The 21,859-nt window shown below is 40.4% G+C and overlaps 1 protein-coding gene and 1 long non-coding RNA gene across 2 annotated transcripts in view; both read left to right on the top strand.

The window, feature by feature from the left end:
• tshr (thyroid stimulating hormone receptor) overlaps positions 1-21,859 on the top strand; it is a 60,994-nt gene that overhangs the window by 11,994 nt on the left and 27,141 nt on the right. The gene's annotated exons all lie outside the window — the stretch shown is intronic.
• On the top strand, positions 5,345-8,218 carry LOC148976492 (uncharacterized). Its single transcript, XR_016145918.1, has 4 exons — positions 5,345-5,766; positions 6,518-6,577; positions 7,856-7,947; positions 8,053-8,218. It is a non-coding gene; the product is annotated as an uncharacterized LOC148976492 (long non-coding RNA).

Here is a 21,859-nt window from a genome sequence, read left to right as displayed (position 1 = left end):
AACATAATGATTCTACTTAAGTCTAAAGCACAACTTATGCGAGTACTGCAACGTACTGCTGATATTTATGCTATGCCATGATGCACTACGCTACTTCTGACATCACAAGTTGCGTAAGTTGCGCTTTAGCAAGTAGACTGTGAATGGCAGTTTGGCCAGACGCTAGAATTTTACTTTGTAACGTGTTAAATATAAATATATTTTTCTTACACAAACTCATCGCTTTGCTTCAGAAGGCCTTTATTTACCCCGCGGAGCCATGTGGAGCACTTTTATTGTAAGTAGGTGCGCTTTTTTGAGCTTCAAACTGATGGTTGCAATCCACTGCCTTTATAAATCTCTAAATATTCAGGGTGTTTATTAATATAAGGTAGCTCAGACTGTATTCGTCTAAAAAAAAATATGCACCTAGGATGGCTTGAGGGTGAGTAAATCATTAAATTTTAATTTTAAAGAGAACTACTCTTTTAAAAGTATGGTCACAACAAGCTGATGTTGTGGTAATTGTGTTTAGTGTTTTGAAAGTGTGACTACAGATTGGACAAAAGTATGTTAGCAATTGTAAAACAAAAAAACACTGTAAATAAGGAATACATCCTATCCTTTTATAAATGGTAGCAGTTACCTCTGTGTGTGCGTGTGTGTGTGTGTGTGTGTGTGTGTGTGTGTGTGTGTGTGTGTGTGTGTGTGTGTGTGTGTGTGTGTGTGGTGAATGTACATGAATGTAGTGTGATGTGTGTAATATATGTAAAGTAGTTTGAATATACTGTATTTTAGAATTATTAGGTGTAACAGGTGATGTAGAGACATTGAGTATCGAGTCCAATTTCACTAGGGACAAAATATTCCTTCCCATTTCATTCCACATCATAAAAACAATTTCCTATATATATATATATTTTTTTTTACAAATTGACAATGCTCATGGACATTCATGCATTTGATTATGTACAGCCGTCTGCTGTTTCCATTATCAATTGCTTATGCTGTGTTGATCAAATTTTCTCTGTTGTTATCTAACCCCCTCAAAACATCTAGCCATTAGTACATCACACAGTCATTAAATGCAAAATGGTTGAACTAATCTACCAAAGCATATTTTCTATACATGTCTATTAGATTTTTTTAAATGTATTAACGTGTTCCAGAATTGATTAATTGGGTATCTGAATCTTGAATTTCACTATAATACAGAAGTAAAGAATTATATCAACCAATGATCAACCAGTTGCAGCTTTTCTCAGTCGCTTTGGTACATTTCTCAAATCACAATTGACATTCTCAAAACTACTTGTTTAACCTCCACATCATCTAGTCTCTTTTGGACATCAGAAAAGCAATTTCTCAATCTTTTGAACAAATTGCAAGTGCTTTTCTACATTCATGCAACGATTAAGTACAGTTGTCTGCCTACATTATCGGTTGCTTATGTCATCTTGATCAAAATAGGTTATTCTGGTTCTCTGTTGTCTTACCCCTCAAAACATCTAGGCATTAGTTTATTGCAACTCAATGAATGCAAAATGGTTAAAATAATTTATCAAACATATTTTCTAAATTTCTATGAATCTTGCATTTCATTAATGCATATCAGATCACTCAATGATCCACCAGTTCTCTTAAAATAGCTCAGAGGTGCATCTCATGACCAGAAAGCAAGTTATGTGACATACCCAGGTGTTTAAGGGTAAGTAAGCAAATAACCTTGGCTTTCAGGTTCCAAAAACGAAGGTAACTTTCAGGGTATAAAAGTAGCCAGCAATAGCAACATATTCACTGAACAAAACGCAAGGGTTTGTTTATTTCTGAGCTGTTAGTGCATGTGTGACCTATTGACAAGACTCGACTATATAGTTATATATCAATATATATATATATATATATATATATATATATATATATATATATATATAATATTATATATTTATTGCCATTGCTATTGCTCCATTGCTTACTCACTATAACTGATTCAGTTTATGCAATTTCCCAAACCATTTATTCAGTTCTCAAAATAAAGACACATTGCTCAAAACTTCTTTCGATGGTCCACTTTAAACTTTGAAACTGCATGTCAGCATCAAAATAAAATGTTACCAAAACACAGTTCACGTGTTTTCACACACATTCCAAGTTTTCTTAATGATTTCTACAAAACTCTACATAAAAATGGCCAAATTGTTGACAGGTTTCCTCATTCATAAAACACAAACACATAATATACAGTGCATCCGGAAAGTATTCACAGCGCTTCACTTTTTCCACATTTTGGGAAAAAAAAAATCACATGTACAAAAGTATTCACAGCCTTTGCCATGACACTCAGAATGGAGCTCAGACACATCCTGTTTCCACTGATCATCCTAGAGATGTCTTTACAACTCGATTGGAGTCCACCTGTGGTAAATTCAGTCAGTGGCGCCTCCAGAAATTTTTCGTAGGGGTGGCCAGATGGGGCCAGTTAAAATCTTGGGGTGGCACACCAAAACTACAGTATAAACCATAATTTCAGAATTGTTTTCTACTGTTGTAATAAACCAGCCTGTAGAAAACTATCAGAAAGACTTAAGGAAACTCCTACTGATATACTTTGGTTTATTGTGTAATATTTAATGTTACTAATGATATTAGTAGGGCCCAACTAATATATGTTACAGTGTATATAATGATATATATTATATGATATAAGGGTCCTTGCCCCACAGCAAATTTCCAGATACTTACATAATTGTGATGAATTTAATCATGTTTAAGTTATTAGTTTGCTGTGTAAGATTACAGTTAACACCTTTAAATATTACATAAATGTATTATGAATTTTTAATACACTTAATGAGTGTATACATCAGCAGCAAAAAGTAATTCTTGAAAAAATCTGCACAGTAATTTTATAAAATCTAAATATGTTAATAAAAAAAAATTACTATTAATTCTCTTTTAAAATTCAATCAGGCAATCATGTCACAATTTTATATTTATATATTAATGTCAAGAATTCAGAAGTGCACAGCCTAAACTACAAATAAATTATATACAATTAAATTATGCTTATTTAAAATGTATTGAGCAGGCTAGGTATAACAAAATATATTGGCTTTTAATAATATTTCAGTGCGCAAATGATTACATGAAAAACAGCGAGCACACAGCGTGTATGCGCATCGCGGGTGCAGAATGATGTGCTCAAAGCAACATTGAGTCACAGTGTGCAGCAGCACTGCGCTTCATAAGTGTGCATTTAAAAGCTCATGTCACAAATCGAAGAAATGTTGAGCGCACAAAATAATCCTAGTGCGATTTGTTCCTTTGTTTCACAGTTATTGTGCGTTTGATGCCGATTCATAATCCTTGTGATATGTGTGATCTAACAGAACACGGTAGTGAGTCGTTTAAAAACAGCAACAAACTCCAAGAAAATAAAGTAATTTTATGTGAATATACAGACTTTTATCTACAGATCATGCATTTATAATGTCAATATATCATATTGGAGAGAGTTTTACCGTGCATCCAAGAGGCGCGCGTGCTGTTTGAATATGAATGGAGAATGATGACAGCCGCAGAGGAGGGAAAACGAGTTTATACTTTAATGATGTAAATATACTTCTGTCCCTCACATTAAGCTATGGAATGACTTCAGATGACTTTGTCACCCAAACTGACGTGAAAAAAGCGGGAGGCGCCGAAAAGCGCGCTGTTTGCATCCCTGCCTGTCCAAACGTGGCAAAAACACACCTAAAAGCTGCTGTAACAGTATACCATTTGGCACTTAAAAAGCACGTCACGACACATAATTCCCCGTCTTCTTTTACTTAAGAATATTTTTGACTTATTTATAAAATGCATAACTGATGCTACAAAAATTAATACTGGCCATTGGGGTGGCCAATGGGGTGGCCAGGAGTCGGGCAGGGGTGGCCGCCATTGAATTCAGTTGGACATGATTTGGAAAGGCACACACCTAACTATATATTGTCAGGTCCTGCAGTTAACACTGCATGTCAGAGCACAAACCAAGCCATGAAGTCCAAGGAATGGGCTCTATGCACGGCAGTGCATGACGTATTTCCTTCCGCCGATATACTCAATGGCTATACAAAGAAACTTTAGTCAACAGACAAAACATCCACCCCTCATTTTGTTTACGTTTATTTGTATAATGTTTATTATATTAAATCAACATAACTATATATAAAATGACATCTAAACGTATTAAAGAGGACAGTAAATTTTGAATACTCTGTCCCTGTCCTCGGTTTTCCTGCGCTTTAAAGGGGTCATGAACTGGCTTTTTTAAATTTTATTATAATGTTGTCTGAGGCCAACTTATGACGTTTGCTTGGTTTTTGCATTCAAAAACATCAAAATGAATAAGTAATAGGCTATTTTGTAGCCTACCCTCGTTTTGAGCCCAGCTCAGAAACAATCGTTTTTTATGGGCACTGAAGACATGGAAGGAAACGCCCACTGCTGTGAGTGGATAACAGTTTTGCATATTATAATGAGTTTCAACTCACCCGTTGATGCACTTGGGGGAAATTGTTTTGAAAACGTCCAATGTTGTAAAATGGCAACCGGAATGATTCGCCCATACATGTTCGAGCCAGAGTCTGTGTGCTGAACAATTCCTGTCTGATCCAATATAGACGGCACAGCACTGTTCTTTACTCTTAATCGGTCTGCAAATCCAGTCTTGTTTACAAAACGAACAGACGGACAATGTTTTACCTCATCAGCTGAAACATCATTAAAATCCTCTTTGACGTCATAGTTCCCCACTTCCCACTTTGAAAAACGAGTCGTTTGCAGAGGCTGGTGTCAATAAAAGCTTTTATTGGACTTACAAGGATGTTTTCAGTTCTGAAACTTACAGGATATTCTTATAATATGATGACCTCTTAGATGTCAAAAGCTCAAGGAAAATTTGGTTTCTCAGTTCATCACCCCTTTAAATCTCCCCAACCGGAAACTGCAGAGTAGTTTTGCGTCAAATGCGGAATTTATGTGTGCATAAAGCCTATTTTGTCTGTAGACCTCAGAGAAAGGATTGTATTGAGGCACAGACCTGAGGAAGGTCATGAGGAAGACCTGCATTGGAAGGTCCCATTGAGCACAGTGGCCTCCATCATCTGTAAAAGGAAGAGGTTTGGAACCACCAGGACTCTTCCTAGAGCTGGCTGCCCGGCCAAACTGAGCAATCTGGGGAGAAGGGCATTAGTCGGGGAGATGACCTAGAACCTGATGGTCACTCTGACAGAGCCCCATCATTTCTCTGTGGAGAGAGGAGAACCTTCCAGAATAACAACCATGAGTGGCCAGAGTGGCCAGACGGAAGCCACTCCCACATGATAGCCTGCCTGGAGATTGCCAAAAGGCTTCTGGAGGACTCTCAGACCATGAGAAACAAAATTGTATGGTCTGAAGAAACCTAAATGTGAAGTGTCATGTCTGGAGGCACTGCTTATCACCTGCCCAATACCATCCTTAAACTGTAAAAAGTGAATATGTGTGTAAGTTGGATTACTAGAACTATTTGAGTCTATTTACTTCGTATTTCTGCTTTCCTAATCGTAATTGATTATTGTACACTCATTCAACTTGAACGCATAGAAATTCACAGACACTCAGATATCTCACTTTCACCCAAAGTATAATTTCTGTTTAAGGTCCCCCGCGTCAGACGTTTTTTTTTTCCTGACGTCATGACGCACGAGCCTGTCTGGAACTTCTGCTCAACCGCCATTTTCTTTTCTTACTCGAATGAATAAGGTAGGTTGGAAGTTTGTTTTTTAATTAATATACTCAAATATGCAACTTTTGGACGTTTGTTTTAGTTGTTTATGAGTTAATGAATGTTGTTAGTGAACATGAATACTAACAAAATCGCAGTTAACCCCATTTTTGAACATACGTTTGCAAACTAGCATTACTGAATATGTTCTATGTACAGTAAGTTAACGTTATTAATGATGTTGTCTTCAACGTTACTCGTTTGTTTTATTAAAAAAAATGTGTTTAGTTTGGATCTTGGGACTTGTGTATTAAATAATTTAAAAATGATAACCGTCTGTGAGAAATTGGAAATGCTTTGGGCGGGAAGTGCTCGGGGAGCAGGACAAAATGCTTGAATTTGAATTCCTGCAGTAAAATATTTGAGTTTTCTTTTTTGTCTGTTCTTTTATTTGTCTTTGAAACGTTAGCTCTGATTTATTCATCGACTTTTTTCGCCCAAAATGTCAAAGTCATTGGGTTAACCAGTTAACCAGGGCACTGATCAGGGAGTCTACCCATTAACGTCAACTGATTCCCTGATCAGTGCCCTGTGCTTAACGCTAGCTTCATTTGCCTAGCTCGAGGTGTTTCATGCAGGAAAACAAATCAGGGTTTTCTTTAAAATTATGATTTTTTTGTAGAAATAGTAGTATTTTTACAACTAATTAATTACTTGAACTGTAGCAAATACATTTTCACCACTTGTCTTAAGTTAAATACTAATGATACAACATTTTTCTCTTCTTAGGACCGAAAGCTTTTCACACGTTTGACGATTGAGGACGACGCTTTGCAATAACGTTACATGGTAAGTATTTTCTATTAATTTAAGTAATTTCTAATTTCTTCTATTGATAATAGATAATATGAATTACTAATGTTGGACATGTTTGAGTAAATTCCATCTAATGTTGTTTAATGCTATTGACTTGCATTTTATCCTAATTAAGAAATTGGCATTAACTCACCCTTATGACATCCCGAATGCATGTGCCTTTTTTTGATTCACAGAAATATCTCTTTTTTTTTTTCGTTTATACAGTGTAAACCAATTTTGAAGCTCGAAATGATTATGACGTAACATGTATTGTGCATGTAAAAGGTGCTCAAGTACTGGCTGATTTAAATGGATAGTTCACTTTGAAATTAATTTTTGATATGTTTTATGTTTTATCTTACCTCAAGGGCATCCAAGATGTAAGTTAGGTGTCTTTGTTTCCACAGTATTTTCAATTTTGATATTTTTCAGTCAAACCGTTGTTGTCTATTAGTCATATAATGCAGGTCTATGGTCACCACCTCAAAGAGCATGCACAGAGAAGTCCAAATTAAACATGATTTAATGACTCGTAAATGTATGTACACAGTGATGGCCTAAGACACGAAACAAACGGTTTGTGTGGGAAAACGAACAGTATTTATATCGTTTTTACCTCGTGTAACACAGCCATGTCAACTGATCTGACGGCACGGGCGCTTCGGCCTGCGCATGTGTAAGTGATCGCTGCGCAAGTGACCGCTTGCGCGCCTACGTCACTCATTATTTACACAGAGATTTCGGAAGTTTTACCTTTCACTAAACATATTTAGATATACAGGAAATTCCAATGGAAGATGATTTCGATATATCTAAATATGTTTAGTGAAGGGTAAAACTTCTTAAATCTCTTTGTAAACAATGAGTGACATTGACTCGCATGCGATCACTTCCGGCATGTGCGCAGACCGAAGCGCCCATGCTGTCAGATCAGTTTGTGTTACACGAGGTAAAAACGATAAAAATACTTTTAGTTTTCTCACACAAACCGCTCATTTCGTGTCTTAGGCCATCAATGTGTACTTACATTTATGAGTCATTCAGTCATGTTTAATTTTGACTTCACTGTGTATGCTCTTTGAGGTGAACCTAAAAAAAAATATTTTTTGAATGGTAACGTAGACATCAGTGTTTATATCTGAATAATTTTTTATACTTCTGTGATGTATATAATTTGTCCAGTCATTAATACAAACTTTTATAGTTTTGTAAGTGTTTATATTTTATTGTCCTTTGCTCTCCTTGGGGAAATCTGATTCTCCATTACAGATTACGAGTTACCACGAAAAGAGAGTGTGTCCTGAAGGCCCTCATCGTTTTCCTGGGGGGAAAATCCTCAAGACCTCATCAAGGAGTACCTTGTGAGTTGAAATTCTGCATGTTCTATTTAGATTTTTCAGAAAGTTTAAATTTGTGTTTTGTAGTTATGACTGCAAAATGTTTATTTTTTATGTACATTTCTTTAGGATAACCAGCGAGATGATTGGGACGGTGAGCTGGAGCTATTCGCCATGGCGGTGTATGTTATTCGGAAGGAGGGGGAGAACATCACGAACCACCGGCTGACATAGGTGTCGTCATTGAGGGTGTTAAAGTTTTGAATGAACTGCCATCAGCTTGTGCCTTGCTTCTCGGGATGATATACATCATCAATCTGGCTTACCCAAAACCGCTTCGTTTTACTTTCGAGGTATTCCAGAAAGTTCTCTTGCAGCTTGATCAGCACAAGATGTCACCAAAAGTTCAGTAGACTACAATGTCTTTTCAGACTAAGACTAAGTCTTTTCAGTAGACTACAGTGAACTTGCAGTAATGATTGAATGTGCATATGTCTAGTCTGTGTTTTAAAGAATGTATCCATTTTAGTTGGATGTTTAATTTGTTTTCTTATGTTTGTAGACTATCCATTTGTTCATTCATATGTCTAGTATGAATGTGTAGTTGTTTGTTTGAATCTGATTGGTTCGCTTTAAATTTAGGGCATTACCTGTAAGCTGTTCTAAAGCTCTTATCATACAGTATGGTTCTATTTGAAAGATTAAAGGGAAAGTTCACCCAAAAATGGTTCAAGTTGTTCCAAACCTGCATGAGTTAGTTTCTTCTGCTGGACACAAAAGATTTATTGAAGAATGTTGGTGACCTGGCAGTTGAAGGCACCCATTGACTTCCTGTATCTTTGGAAGTCAACAGTCAAACTTTTCAGAAGTCAACTGTCTGGTTACCAACATTCTTCAAAACATCTTCTTTTGTGTCCAGCAGAAGAAACTAACTCAAGCAGGTTTGGAGCAGCTTGAACCATTTTTGGGTGAACTATCCCTTTAATTGTTTTTAGGTGGCTCATTTAAGGGCATAACCACTATGTTTTTATATTTATTTTTATAAATATGTTGGCTTATGCAGTTTTGAGCATAATTCAGTGCAAAGACAACTTTTCAAAAAGACTGTTAATGGAATAAATGTGTCAGTAAATGAAATTTCATTTGCACAACAAATGTTTGTAAAAAAGTTTGTAATATGGAAAATACTGATGGCGTATAAATAATAAATAAATATTTCTAAAGCAATTTGAGTCTTCTGTGATTGACTTAGTGAAATTAAGTTGAGAAAATAAAATAATTTAAGTTGAGAACTTTTTTTTTAGGTGTTACCAATTGAAGTATTTTTTTTTAAGTTGATCCAATTGTAGGAAAAATTAATAAATTTGAGTTGGAATGCAGTGAAATTAAGTCAGACTAATGTAAATAATAGGATTGAATGAACTCAAATAATTTAAGTGTGATTGACCTAGTGAAATTAAGTTGAGAAAACGTGATAATTTAAGTTGAGAAAACTTAATTTTTTAGGTGTTACCAATTGAAGTAATTTTTTTTAAGTTGATCCAACTGTTCACTTTTTACAGTGACAGTGAAGCATGATGGTGGCAGCAAGATCATGCAGTGGGGATAATTTTCAGCTGCATCAACTGTGAGACTAAACCGGATCGAGGGAAAGATGAATACAGCAATGTTAATGAAAACCTGCTCCAGAATGCTCTGGACCTCAGTCTAGGGCAGGGGGATGGCAGAGAATGTCTAATATGGGGAGAACTCCTACTCACATTACAATTTTTTTCAGTCGTTAACAAGCGTTTGTCCAACCAGTTGTCACATTTTAAAAATCCTAACCACAATTAGCACAGCATCGGTCTTTTGTGGCCATACCATTCACACATTTCATGTCGTTTTCATACAATATGATGTCAGTGAACACATTTGCACAATGCTTATATTTTCTTAACAAACAAGCTATACCTCTCAACAAAATTATGGATTTTTTTTGTAGTATTTACAAATACAAAAAAAATATTCCAAACCTTAGATACAGAACAAAAACCTCTACTTCTGCAATGATATCAGTTCAAAAACAATACAGTATCTCAGCTGATAATAATCAAACAATTGAATAATTGACGCACGGCTTATTAATGTTGGGTAAATTGGGCCAACTGATTCCAGTCTGGCTTAGACTCGGTGCCAGGGGTTATTGTTTTCTATTACATTGACACTTATACAGTAAAAGGAGAACTTTGAGGAGTGATGTTTTTGGAAACAGAAAAAGACAAACACTGTAATGTCTGTACAAGGAAGAGGAAGAGTAAGAGCAAGGTGCCCAGGGAGAAGATCAGGTGCAGTGAGAGATGAGAAGTGCAGGAGGAGTGAGAGATGCAGGAGCAGTGAGAGATGCCGTGAGATGTGGAAAAAAAAAACTGATTTGCTTTTTACTAGAATGCTTTTGAATGTAAACATTACTCTACTTGTGGACATACAGTTCTCCCAACCGAGATTTAGTGTAAAAACGGTGGATTGCAGTGTTTTGGTAAAGTTAGTGTGTGCAGAGAAAGATGCGTTCTATTTTGAAATGAAGAGTTAGTATATATTTAACAAAATGTGTTTTTAAAACGAAAATGATCCATTTGGCCACTTATGTTTTGTAGGTGTAAGTTTCTGTATCAGTATCAGAAGTATGTGTAAACGTTTTTTTAGCGATTGAAAAAAAACTGTAAACTTCCGGGTTCTGAACTGGTTGCAATTCCACTCTGGGTCCATATGAAGGCGCTCACAGGACAAGTGAAGAATAAATGGTGGTCCATGGAGCTATACCCCTAAAAATCCACTTTTCTCGGGATATAATTTTTTGTCTAGTAATTTGAATGTTGTATTCGAAAGGAGATGCAAAGAAATTACAAATTACTTGGTGTTAGATTTTTTAGGCACTTATTTTCTTTAAAAAGTCTTTTAAAATGTCAATGACGTCATACACATCGTACGACCAAGTTCAGAGAGACGACGGCACGCTCGGCGGTATTTAGATTGTGTAAAGCGCGCCGATCTGTACGTAACGTTACCTGCTTTACGGCAATCTTTTAGTCACTTTGGTGCTTTTGCGCATAAACAGTCCGACACAGACGAGAAAAGCTGTGAAGTTTAAAAATACCATTGTTATTGTTATGTTATTGTGTCATGAAATGTAGTTTTAATAGTTTTTCAGTCGACAATGTAGTTGTTTAAAGCTCAAATTTGTGGTTTATTCATAGTGCCTATTTAAAAATTTTATCTGATGTTTTCGGAGTTGTGAGATCCAGTCTTTCAGCGGGCTCTTAGTGCTCATGTACCCTGCCTGGAAATAGCCTTACCTCGGCTTGCTTCTGACGTTTGCCGCTGGCTTTGATGTCTCTAGTCTAGTGGTTAAACATGAGATATAATTTGTCATGTGTATATCTAATGGGCGATCTTTGGTCTCATTATTCTATCATTTGTTCCCTGGAAAATAGTTTTGGCTGAGGGCAAAGTGAAGTTTCATAACTTTATATTTTGGCTATTTTAACGTTGGATCCTGCTGTATGTTTTTCTGAATCGTTTACTTTATTTCTTGTCTTCATTTAGGCTACTTATACTGTTATAATGTAAATTACTGATCAATAAAACTGAATCATTTTATTTTATAGCATATATTTGATATAACCTTTTCATTACTATTTTATTTGCTGTATAGGCTACTGTTTGTTTATTTTATTGACTAAGCTATTTACCATTACTTCTCACTTTATCTTTTATTCACTATAGAGTGCCGAAGTGATGACGTCACTTTGTAGGATGACTCGGAAGCTAGCGGCGCATGTGTTCCCTCGACCGAAATGCTATGCGTTTTCCCCATAGACTTTTGGAAAATCGCAAAAAATAAGATCTGTGTTTAACAAAGAGTTGTGACCCTTACACGTTTTGTCTCTCAAGATAATCTTTACAAGTTAATCTAAAATTTATACATTTTGAAGCCTATATAAAGTTTTTTAAAAACACAAGCAGACACAATAAAGTTTTTAAAAAAAACACACAAGCAGGTTATAACTGTGTGTTCTATGTCATTGTCACGTTGTGGGTTTTGTTTTGCTTTGTTTATCACGTGTTTCCTTGTTTGTCATGTGATCCTACCATGTGTCTTGTCTTTTGTTATGATGTTGCTCAGTGTCCACAGGTGTTTCTTATTTACCACACCCCCTTGTTAGCTTGATTAGCTTGTTTGTCTGTGTATTTATACCCCTGTGTTTCAGTTGTTGGCTGTCGGTTGTTGTCTAAATGTCACTCGGTTCCTGCCTGTTTCTCTGCCCTGTTCTGAGGTCCCTGGATTATCTGTTAGTGGGATTAATAAATGCTTGCGATTGGATTTGCTTTCTGTCTCGTTCCTGACCCAATGTGACAGAACAACCGACCGCAAATGAATCCAGCAGCACAAATCCGGGAGTTTGCTGGTCAGATCGCGGCCTTGGCCCTGAATAGCTGTGATTTGTTCCAGTATACCTGGGGGTTTGTTCCTCTCGCTGCCTCCTGCTCTCTCGGTGATGAGGCTATTAAGCTGTGTTACCAGCTAGGGGCTAAGGAGGTCAACCCGAGGGAGCTCCCCAATCTCTCAGGTCTGAACTGGAGAGAGGCGATCTCCGTTTGTGAAGAGAGTTTCATTCCAAAGCTCACCGTCAGCCCTGCCGAGCCTGCGCTCACCGTCAGCCCTGCCGAGCCTGCGCTCCCCGTCAGCCCTGTCGAGCCTGCACTTCACTCAAGCCTCACGGGTGATGAATCTCCTGTTCACGTGAGTGATTATGAGTATCTGGTTCAAGTGAGTCACGATGAGTCTTCAGTTCATGTGATTAAGTCTTCAGTTCAAGTGAAATGCCGCCGCAGGAGGAAAAGGAGGGCTCGTTCGGTTCGCCAGGCTTCGGTGAGCATACCAGGATGCCTCACCCTGCCGGCCCCGCCTCTGCGCCTCGCCCTGCCGGCCCCGCCTCTGCGCCTCGCCCTGCCGGCCCCGCCTCTGCGCCTCGCCCTGCCGGCCCCGCCTCTGCGCCTCGCCCTGCCGGCCCCGCCTCTGCGCCTCGCCCTGCCGGCCCCGCCTCTGCGCCTCGCCCTGCTGGTTCCGTCCAGCTCTCCAGAGACTGAATGCTCTTCACCGCTGGTTCCGTCCAGCTCTCCAGAGACTGAATGCTCTTCACCGCTGGTTCCGTCCAGCTCTCCAGAGACTGTATGCTCTTCACCGCTGGTTCCGTCCAGCTCTCCAGAGACTGAATGCTCTTCACCGCTGGTTCCGTCCAGCCCTCCAGAGACTGAATGCTCTTCACCGCTGGTTCCGTCCAGCTCTCCAGAGACTGTATGTTCTTCACTGCTGGTTCCGTCCAGCCCTCCAGAGACGGTATGCTCTTCACTGCTGGGTCCGTCCAGCCATCCAGAGACTGAACGCTCTTCACTGCTGGTTCCGTCCAGCCCTCCAGAGACTGTATGCTCTTCACTGCTGGTTCCATCCAGCCCTCCAGAGACTGTATGCTCTTCACTGCTGGTCCCGTCCAGTCTCTCCGAGCCCGAGCTCTCTTCCTCGCTGGGCCCGACCAGCCCAGCCCCAGAGACCGTCCAGCCAGCGCCAGAGACCGTCCTGCCCGAGACCATCCACTCCCCATCTGCCCTTCACCCGGGGACTCAACCCAAATATTTTTTGGGGGGGGGGCCCAGTGTCCCAGCCACGGCCGCCTGAAGGGCTCTCACCGCCGTGGCCGCCCGAAGGGCTCTCACCGCCGCGGCCTCCCGAAGGGCTCTCACCGCCACGGCCTCCCGAAGGGCTCTCACCGCCACGGCCTCCCGAAGGGCTCTCACCGCCGTGGCCTCCCGAAGGGCTCTCACCGCCGTGGCCTCCCGAAGGGCTCTCACCGCCGTGGCCTCCCGAAGGGCTCTCACCGCCACGGCCTCCCGAAGGGCTCTCACCGCCACGGCCTCCCGAAGGGACCTCACCGCCGTGGCCGCCCGAGGGGTCTTCACCGCCGTGGCCGCCCGAGGGGTCTTCACCGCCGTGGCCGCCCGAGGGGTCTTCACCGCCGTGGCCGCCCGAGGGGGCTTCACCGCCGTGGCCGCCCGAGGGGTCTTCACCGCCGTGGTCTCCCGAGGGGGTTTCACTGTTGTGGACGCCCGAGGGTCCCACAGTTTCGCCTGGTCCTGCTCCGCCCTGGCCTTCGCCTGGTACTGCTCCGCCCTGGCCGTCGCCTGATCCTGCTCCGCCCTGGCCTTCGCCTGATCCTGCTCCGCCCTGGCCTTCGCCTGATCCTGCTCCGCCCTGGCCTTCGCCTGGTCCTGCTCCGCACTGGCCTTCGCCTGGTCCTGCTCCGCCCTGGCCTTCGCCTGGTCCTGCTCCGCCCTGGCCGTCGCCTGGTCCTGCTCCGCCCTGGCCGTCGCCTGGTCCTGCTCCGCCCTGGCCTTCGCCTGATCCTGCTCCGCCCTGGCCTTCGCCTGGTCCTGCTCCGCCCTGGCCTTCGCCTGGTCCTGCTCCGCCCTGGCCTTCGCCTGGTCGTCTGCTCCAAGTCTGGTCCTGTTCCCCTGCACAGACTTGGCCCTCCTTCCCTCCCTCAGGACCACCTCCGCGTCACCACCCTCCTGAACTTGTGTTTTGGGTTTTGTTTTGGGTGTTACACTAGGGGCGTCGGGAGCCGCCCATAGGGGGGAGGCTATGTCACGTTGTGGGTTTTGTTTTGCTTTGTTTATCACGTGTTTCCTTGTTTGTCATGTGATCCTACCATGTGTCTTGTCTTTTGTTATGATGTTGCTCAGTGTCCACAGGTGTTTCTTATTTACCACACCCCCTTGTTAGCTTGATTAGCTTGTTTGTCTGTGTATTTATACCCCTGTGTTTCAGTTGTTGGCTGTCGGTTGTTGTCTAAATGTCACTCGGTTCCTGCCTGTTTCTCTGCCCTGTTCTGAGGTCCCTGGATTATCTGTTAGTGGGATTAATAAATGCTTGCGATTGGATTTGCTTTCTGTCTCGTTCCTGACCCAATGTGACAGTCATAGATCAAAACGTGAAAATATTTATCCACAAGTTTCCTACGCCCCATGAGGCCTTGCGTCAAAAGTGGGCGCGACTTCCGTTTTGAAGTAAACAAAGCACGATTTGACATGCTTGACACTCGTTCATTCAATAGTTGACAGTCATTCAAGTTATAGCGATCCAAACTAGCTAACGATGTGGGAACACAACCTCAACGAAATTAAAAAGGGTGAAATAACAGTACCTTAACCCTCCGCAGTAGTTGATTGGCAGTATTATAATAACATTATTAATAATCAATACTCATCAAGGCATGGTGACAGACAGTTGTGCGAGCTGACAAACAATTAAAATAAAAAATACACACTTAGTCATTGTGCTTTGGAGTTTATTCAAAATTATAAATGAATATACTACTTGAATACATTAACTGGCACATTTGGTATTCTGTCAACACAGGCTTTGATCCTGAGTTTAGGTGCAACATCAGTAGAGAACATCCAAACACATGCTGATAAAAGTTTATAGAATATTAAGAATTTAAACAAATGTACACAGGAAGATTCGTCGTGTTTTGGGAGGTGATGGAAACTACAGTCGTTGGCAGGATCAGAGACGGGCTCAGGATCACTCTGATTTCGTTTTCAGCTTATGTTCAAAACAATAACATTTAAGCCACTGAATTAGTTTAGTCCGGTTATACATACAACCGCGAACAGCACATGTTGCCCCTGAGCTCCGTAACGACATCTCTCATAAAGATTTGCGTCTTTAAATAGTAAAATAATTCTCAGAAAAACAGCTAGCCTCTTCGCTAACTAATACACAAAATACCATTGGAATGCTACTTCCGCCGCCTCACCGGAAGTTTCACCCACTTTATTTTTTACTGGAGCGCCCCTCGGAAACTTGTGGATAGGCTTTGTTCTCCACACACCTAATTTCAGGCGATTTAGCAAAAACCCGTTCAAAATTCCCATAGACTTTAGAGCGAGGGAACCGGGTGCTACAATGCTAACTCACTTCCGCATTTTGGCCTACAGAGTGACGTCGTAACTTCGGCACTCTATTTGCATTGCACTGTAGTTGTACGTACCATATTGTATTAGATAAAGGATCAATCAGTTATCTTTGTTATTGCTAAAATCGGGTCAATCACACAAAATGCTTTTTTCAAAATAAGAAAACTATCGCAGCAACGTTCCAAAGCAGCCAACAGGGCGTCTATGGATTTATTATGTCTAAGCTTTTGTGTGCACTTTCTCTTCTTTCGGGGCATCGACAACACAGCTGACACATGTGTGAGAGTTCAGTGCGCCTTGACATTGGTTCTGCTTCGGATGGCACTAGGGGTGTCCATGGTTAACTGATTAACAATTAAAAATTGCATTAACGAGTGAAAACTTTTTGCTCAGTTAAGTAGCGTCAATAAATATTTGCACAAAACTTTTGCGATTTTTTTTTTTTTTTGTTCTAAATGTAAATGCTGTGGCATGAGAAATCTGAATCATTCCCTTCCGAAACATGCAGAGGCGGAGAGTGTGAGTAAAAGCTGTCCATGAGCTAGGAGAAGGAGACAATTTTGCGAGGTATTCTGATGAATTATTTTGTCATTTTGCCTCCACGTTTCCCCCGATTGCGCGCGAGCTTCTTCTCATGTCCATACGATAATCTCTCTACTGTGCGACAGAGAGTCGCTTGGGTATGACGCAATCGTTAGCCTACTTTCACTAAAACTGCTTCTACGAGGCCATAACATAAGCTACAAGGTAATGGTGCTATTTATACATTGTCGTGTTTCTTTAGAAATAAATAAAGGACAAATGGGGTCTTCAAACGCCTCAGATGTAAAGTTATTCGCTGTCAAAGTGACGCCAAAATGAATGGGAGTCAATGGGAATGCTAACGCAAGTGAAGTTCTGCTAATGTCAGCTCCCGCGAGGCTTCAACTTCCGGTCGATGGATTACCCTTGGTAGGTAGGCAATATCATAGCCACCGCACTAGATGCACTAGGTGTATTATCCAAGCATTAATGGCAGGAAAAGACAGTTCCTGTGTGTTTCTCCCTTATTTCTGCTCCGAGTTCTTGATTGTGGCATTTCTTTGAGGTTTTGTCTAGTAGGCTATTCCTTGTTTCTTTTATGAATTAAAAAAGAACTCTGCCTCATATTATGTCCAAATGGTCAGTGTACTTTTGTGTTCATTCGTTTCCCCTTATTTAATCCGGACTAATTGCAAAATGAAAAATGAACAGTTGTTGTATTTTTAAAACGCAAAGTTGAACACCAAAATTTGAACTGTATGCCAAATGCTGTGAAAAGTATATATATATATATATATATATATATATATATATATATATATATATATATATATAGACAAATTTTCAGATATTTGATTGATTTGCCCCTTTAAACATTTAAAATATTTCACAAATTAATATGGAAAAAATATAGATTTTACTGGTTTTCTGAGGCCAAATTAGAACCTGGAAATTATATTTTCCCCGCAGTCCTGAATGAGATAAAACGTAACCACAGCCTACAGAAAGGTGATTTGAGTTATAGGCTATAATAAATGTGTCTGAAAAAATATCAAGGCATTTTAATTGTTTATTAATAAACTTGTTTTCTAAATCTTGATACAGATACAGCTGTAAGTAAGCCAGATACAGATACAGCTGTAAGTAAGCCATTCTGAGCTTGATTTCTCAAAAAAGAAATGTATAACTTTGGCTTTGTGTAATCAGCCAATGGCAGGCATATAAGTATTCTGCAAACCACACTGAAATGACACACTTTTGACACACTGTGGTAAAATCACACATAGCATCTTTCTCACTCCATAAGTTGCTTCTTGGTTGGAAATTATTGCAGAGGTTTCTGATCTGATTTTTTTAAAAGCTTGCCACTCACATTCACTGTTTAAGAGGACATTGGTGACCTCTTCTGTTCTTTTATAGTGCCTCATGTCATGCTCTAATCCACACACTCCTCTGGTTTGTTTAGCCATCCAGGAACATTCCTCAATAGCTTGCCTGTCCAGTCTCGATTACAGGATCTATTTTTCCTCTATCTCGCCTCGTCAGGCACCATCACGTGTAATTACCGCCATGTCAGTGCACCAATTGAGGCTGTCGCCCTAATTTGGAGCGCAACATTCCTTCCTCCTCAGAGTGCTCACTTCACCAGAGGTGGACTTATGAATAAAAGCCCAAAGTAGACCAGTATCTCCTGTTGGAAATTCAGAAATGTTATTGGTACTGACCCTAATGGAGGATAAAAGTTGATCTCTGAGCTGCTGTGAGTGAGTGGTGGGGCTAATTAGTATATTCATAGAATCCCCTATACTAAATGAGGCAAGATGTACGTAGAGTTACATTAAACTTTTTTTTAATAATGTTGATTATGTGGTTAGAAGTTGTATTTACCTTATTTTAACAAGGTTCTGCAATCAGCAGACATCATTGGAGAAGAACGAAGCAGACAGAGGACACTTAATGAAAGTGCGGGGCATGTCGCGTGTGCTTGCGTTTGATTCAGAGAGAATGAGGGCGCGGCCTTGATTTCGCAGCATTACTTCCTGCTCACGACTGTGCATGACTGAGACTCAAGTTCCAAGATGTCAACGTCATATCGAGACACTGGCGGCTTCAGTTCTCTCTGATGGAAAAGAGCGAAGGGGCGTCGTCCATCTTTTTTTACAGTCTATGGGGGCAACGCCTTTAGAACCCCACAGATATGCGACTCATGGTGCGTTCTATTATACCCAACGAACCGACTCGGACCTCGGATTTGACGTCACGTCCACACTTCAAGCGTTCTATTATGTTTTGCGTGTCCGAGTCGGAGAAAAAAAAGCTGTTATAATGATAGCACTGGCCGAGTAACAGGCACTAACATATATATTAAAATAAAATATATTATGACTACACCTTATCAAAACACAGCCATTTGAACTTGAAAATGCTCACTTTATTTAATGTTTTTCATGTTAATCTTCATTTAAAAATACCAAAGCGGTTCAAAAACAATGAAAACAATTCATTCTTACAAGTCACAGGGCGCAGCCATCTTGAATTCCGAAACGGAATTCTTGCTCGGTGTCCTCACGGTTGTCCGACGTCCGAGAGGAGAAATCCGAGGAAAGGGGGCGTGTTGCTAGGCAACGTCTGTCGTCCGATTCGGATCTCTGAGACGGATGAATAATAGAACGCACTGTAAACATTCCAGAGCTCTAATTTTCACGCATTTATTATTTTGGCAGGACAGAGACGGATCTACGAATACGAGAAAAAAGGAAGAAAGTAAAGCAATGCAAAAAGATAAGGCGAAAGAAAAGGGACCTTACAGGAACAAACTCACACAAAGCGCGAAACAGCTGTATTTGGAGAAGCAGCGTCAAGATATTTGTTCTTTTGCACTAATAACAGTATTATTATTTTATTATTATTACTTAAATTGTCCATGAAACTTATTTTGTCCAAATATACATATATTTCAGTTCTCAATAAATATTGTTAAGCAACATCAAGTTGTTTCAAACATTTATTTCAAAGAAATAAAAAAGTAATGAACTAGGCACTCAAACAACACTTTTGCGTGTTCGTTAAGGCACAGAAAACAGTGAAAATCGTATACTAAAGGCATCAGCCAACCATGCAATCCAGCGCGTCTCCTCGTCTGTCAGGTCAGAGACTCTCTGATGCTGTGTCCATATCAGTAACCTAAAAAAACTGTATTCCATTGTTCCTATATTTTCCATATGTATCGTGTGAGTAACTGGAGGAGTTTTTAACGCAGCAGTTACTTCCAGGCATGGTAAAACAGTGCGGTATTGCGAGAAACTCCTCTACTACCGAGCTAAAAACACACGTAAACAATACTGTTTTGCCGTGGGAATCCTACCAACATGACAGAGAGGGGAGGGGCTCTGTACAATGACGTCAACTCCTCATTCTCAATAGTATAGGGTGACCAACAGTCCTGTTTTCCCAGGACATGAACGGTCTATGTGCTTTATAGAAATCTGAGTTGAGATGGGAACGCGTTGGAACTGCGCATAGTGTGCGTAGTGTCAGTTAGATTTTGACAAGTGAGGAGAGGAGATAACCGCTCTGCCGACTCTTTGTATTCTTTCTTTTATTTTTATATTGTGACCAGAGTTGGATGTTTGTTTGTGTATTTTTTCTTGCTCGATCCCCATGTATCAGGACAAGCGTAACGCTTGAGTGGTTTTATTAAATCCAGGGAAATACGACAACTCTTGTCTCTCATGCATTTGTTCATCCGGCAGCTAGTGCTATGTTTTTATCTCTGAACAACATCCCAACTTTACGTTAAACATGTCCTGTTTTCACGTCCTGTCCTGGTTTTCAAAATACTGCTCGGAAAGATTAGCCTGACTTCGTCATACTCATATTCAAGAGAGAATATGAGTCTGAAACTCCTCCGTTGGGCTTTGATTATGAGGCGTGCCGTAACCAAACCAGGAAAAAAAACAACCTCTGCACTCAATTGGATAGTCGGAAGACCTACAACCAATCAGAGCAACGCAGTAAGTCAACTCATTTGCATAGCGCAGTTTTCAAATACAGAACGTAGCCTAACTTTACTTATTTTAGAAGTTAAATAACGAGTGTTGCTTCTTTTACTTACTTCTCAATGAGTGCTACCAAAGGAGAAACCACAATGACCGCAGGATTTTCATTACGTCCCATCTTCTTAATGACCGTCAGAGCCAGCTGATAAGTTACACTTTTCCCGAATCATGTAGGAAGGCGTCAAAAATATCTTTCCGATCGACAAATGCCTTGATTGCAGTTCTCTGTTTGTCTATTAAAATGAATGCGCTGTCGATTTATTTTACAAAAGACGCGACAGCGGAATCTATACATCTCAATTCTCCAGCTGCAGTCATCTTTGACAAGTGCTCTTTGATAACGTGATGATTACGTCCCTGCAGATCATCTGTCCATCATCGTATAAAGCCCGCAGCAATCTGATTGGCCCTATCATTTTTTGCCTGATCATAATTACTCCTCAATGGGTCGAGTCCAGACCGATCTTCCCGACCAAAAAATGTTGTTAGCGGAGTTCGGGCTGGTATCCAGGCTAGGGAAAGATCAGTTCTACAGCAAAATATTGATGGGCAAACAAGGAGGATGAGGAAGAAAAACAGGATAAAGAGGATGAAAACTAAAGATACAAATAGTTCTCTTTCATAGGTTCACTCAACGCTGCGGATAGCGCAGTGGGATATTCTCTGAATATGCCGATTGTCTGAAGCCCAATAGAATCACGGCAATTCATTGGCTGATGGCGCTCGCGCAATCTGGCCCCGCCCCGACGCAATTATGTCGCATAATCATATACGCGCGTGCGCCATCTTCCCCTCAGATTTCTCTGCCTTCACGAAGCGATCACATCGTCCTTCGTCTCGGTTTTTCTAAGCCTAAAAAAAAAACGGATTATTCGGATTCTTGCACTTCAGCGACTGCACAAGTGGAACTCTGTTCTCCTTCCAGTGAAGCTGCAATGGAGTATCGACGTTGCTCTCCGCCATGTGCTCGCTTCATCGCAAGCGACGACCCTCACAGTAAGTGCATCAGGTGTTTGGGTTTCTCACATGCGCGCGAGGCCGTTTTGGGTTTTTCTAAATGAAGAGTTCAGATGCAAAAGCCTCTAAGTGCCATTTGAAATTTTCTTCTAAAATTATCATTTTTATCAAGCTTGTATATTTCAGTTCAGTAATTTGACTTAAATGGCAATGAAGATTACCTATTAATTGTCATTTAAGTGAAATTACTGAACTTAAATATACAAGCTTGATAAAAATGGTCATTTTAGAAGAAAATTTCAAATGGCATTTAGAGGCTTTTGCATCTGAACTCTTCAAATGTAAATTTTGCGATAATTTACTTCTAAAAACTCTCCGCT

Source organism: Pimephales promelas, chromosome 13, assembly GCF_988280905.1.
Source record: "Pimephales promelas chromosome 13, fPimPro1.hap1.1, whole genome shotgun sequence".
Classification (NCBI taxonomy): domain Eukaryota; kingdom Metazoa; phylum Chordata; class Actinopteri; order Cypriniformes; family Leuciscidae; genus Pimephales; species Pimephales promelas.
This window is presented reverse-complemented; position numbering and strand designations above follow the sequence as displayed.